The 3,286-nt window shown below is 39.9% G+C and overlaps 1 non-coding gene across 1 annotated transcript; it reads right to left on the bottom strand.

Moving 5' to 3' along the window:
* Nucleotides 1-2,250: 2,250 nt before the first annotated feature.
* LOC112486063 lies at nucleotides 2,251-2,357 on the bottom strand. Its single transcript, XR_003048605.1, has one exon. It is a non-coding gene; the product is annotated as a U6 spliceosomal RNA (small nuclear RNA).
* Nucleotides 2,358-3,286: the final 929 nt, after the last annotated feature.

Raw genomic sequence — 3,286 nt, 5'->3', positions numbered from 1 at the left:
TTCAGTTTCTCTCTTCTTCCTTCTGATTTATTTCTAGATTTCTGTCTTCGATATCACTGATCCTTTCCTCCATTTGGTCGACTCCTTGCTCATCTCATCTAGTTGTTTTTCAATTCCTGAAATTGTTGATATGATTTGTTTTCTATCTCATTGAGTTTTTTCAGAAGTATCACCCTACATTCCCTGTCATTTAAGTTGAATAGTATATTTCTATATCTTTAAGTTTATTTTCTGGAGATTTTTCATTTTCTTTCTGAGATGCCTTGTTCCCTTGGTTGCTGGGCATTAATGGAAGTGTATTCTGCTGTTTTCCAGAAAGATTTATTATATGAAGGTCTGTCCGTAGTCTGTTGCAAAGAAGTCTCTTTTCTTTTGGTTTCCAGTAGGTGGCATCTAAGCCACTTGGATTTGTGCTTTATATAATGCCTTAAAATACCTGTGGTAGCTCTTATGTGCAGAACCCAAGCTCAGTCGTGCTGGTGTGCAGTTTGGGTGTTTTTTGTTGAGTTTTCGATGTTCAGCTTATTGTTGTTTCAAGGGGAGAGATATGGGGATGTCTCTCACTCCATCACGTTTTCTGTTGAAATGCGGCTCATAGCACTGGTCGCCCGCTGGGAATTGAAATGTAGCTTACAAGGCTGGCTGCTTTTGCTGTGATTGGAAAGGCCACTCACAACAATGGTCGCCCAGCTGTGAACACTTGGTCCTGAATCACGCAAGCAGAGCTTTACAGCAAGCCAATAACAGTGCCCCCGGCAGTCTGCAAGTTGGGTGGGGCGGAGTCTCAGAGAGACAGTGGTAGATCAATACAGCTTCAGTCTTGCTGCAAATTTGGTAACTGTTGTGAGATCCCGCATGAGACCCAGGTCACAGCAAGACCAACTGTTGTGTAGGACTGGCCCACAAGTCCCCGATATCTGCCCAAGTTCATGTTGGCAGCAGCGATCTGCCTGACCTTATCTCTGAAATGGGGCTCACAGTGCTGGCTGCTGTTGCTGGGATTAGAAACACCACTCACAGCAATAGCCGTCCAGCTATGAATACTTCACTCTGAATCACTCAGCTCAAGGCTTGGCAGCCAGCCATAAACATCTACCCCTGGCAGTCTACAGGTTTGGCAGAGCGGGCTGATCCCCTCAAACCAGTGTCTTCTAATGGCTCTGTGGGAGGGGTCTGCACAATCAAGCTGGCATAGTCTATAAAGGGGTTGGATTAAGGCACAATGGTGGGTGCTTTTCCAGCCATCTTTCTGACTCCAGGTAATGGAGACTTTTTCAGAATGAATCCTGCGGGAGCCTCAGACCCACTGCCGATGTCCCGGGTGAGTGTCTGCAGGTCAGAAAACCTTTGCACGGGTCCTTCAAAGGGACGTCTAGGGGCTCAGTCACCTTCTGTCTCACCCAGGTGGCCGGAATCCTCTCTAGTTTCTACAGAGTTATTGGAATCTCCTCTTCCCTGGGCTAGGACTCTGAGCTGGGGGGCCCTCAGATGTGACCAGGACCCCTTCTCCTTCAGGAGAGCCTCTGCAGCCTCGCTCTCCCTCCCGGTGATCCTCCACCACCCGCGGGTGCGGGTCCAGCCTGATTTAAGACTTTGCCCCTCCTACCGGCTTCCATGTGGCTCCTTTATATTATCAAATGTTGGTGTTATGATCAGATGGACTTCAGGTGATTCTCCACGTTGATTATTTTATAATTTGGGTGTAATTTCAATGTGGTCCTGGGAGGAGATGAACCCTGCTTTTACCTAATCTGCCATCTTTCCCCTTAGTCTTCGGATATAAGTTTTAATATTTGTCAAATTTCTAGAAGATGAAGGACAAGCTTCCAAGTAATAGGAAGAAAACCATAATGGAAAATTCTTGACTACAGAACATAAGTTAATGTAAAATAATCTGAATACAAAATTAAATTGGAGATTGTTATATTTTCTGCAAAGAGTTTCTAAAAAGCTTAGTATCTTTATTCTAAGGTATGATCATAAAGATTGTAGGAGAAAGCAGTAGAAAAATGGTCAAAGGAAAGAACTGATGAATTCACCAAGGAAGACATACAAACACAGAAATAAATACATGGAAAAATGCCAGCTCCTGCTATGAAAATGAAAATAACAGTGATACAGCATTCACTGATATAAACATTTTTTTTGCTAGTTTGTTTTTATTTGTTTTAATTATGGTCTCCTACATGAACATTTTCTATACGTTGGTAGAGCATGTTTTACTATTCAATTGCCCTAAATCTTCTTAAACAAAATATGGAACGCTTTGTGAATTTGTGTGTCATCCTTGTGCAGGGGCCATGCTAATCTTCTCTGTATCGTTCCAATTTCAGTATATATGCTGTGGAAGTGAGCACTAATTATTTTAAATATACACATTTTAAAATAAAATGATGGAGAGGGCGAGATATAATAGGTACGCTCACACTTAGAAGAAATTGGTTTATGATTATCTTTTCAACACGATGCGTCTTCTAATATCTCCTGTCTCCCTCTTTGTATAGACCACTAGAAAGCACTTTTATTTTGGCTCATTCCTGAAAAGATACCTCAGCGTAGCCCCCGGATGACGTACAGCATAACAATTAAGAGCTCAAATTCTGAACTTTGATTGTCTACTCTGTCCCTTACTGGTTTTGTGAGATTAAGTAAGTTACTAACTTTCTAGGCCTCTGTTTTCTTATGTGTAAAATGGGCATAATGATACCTTCCTCTTTGCAATGAGAATTAAATGAGATCGTATATGATGGTGTTAAGATAGTGCCCGATACACATAAGTATTCAATAAATGTTAGTTGTTACTTCTTTTCTCCCTTCACCCTAACTTTCCCACTTTTAAAATATATTTTTAGCTGTGTTTACTTTTGTTATACTGCTTGAAATTCTTTTTAGAACAAGGCAGCATATAAATTAATAATCTATCTTAGCAGTGCCTTCTTAAACATTTGTATCAATTTATGACATCGGCACCAATGCAGGAGAATGGACGAGGTCAGTTGTGATATGCCAACACTGACTCTAAGACTTAAAATGCTCATTACCTTTGACACAGTAATTTCATATTTTGACTCTGCACATGAAAAAGCTGAAACAATTTTACATACATGGAAAGCTCATTCACAAATTTTTTTTTAGTTTTATTTATAATAGCTAAAATTTAAAAACATTCTTAATGATCTTTAAAAGTAAAATGGTAAATTTTTTACTCAGAAAAAGTTTATGCAGTCATTAAAATAATGTTTTTGAAAATTATATGATAACATGGTAAATGCATATGATATAATAT

This window comes from Pteropus alecto, unplaced genomic scaffold, assembly GCF_000325575.1.
Source record: "Pteropus alecto unplaced genomic scaffold, ASM32557v1 scaffold25, whole genome shotgun sequence".
Taxonomy (NCBI): domain Eukaryota; kingdom Metazoa; phylum Chordata; class Mammalia; order Chiroptera; family Pteropodidae; genus Pteropus; species Pteropus alecto.
This window is presented reverse-complemented; position numbering and strand designations above follow the sequence as displayed.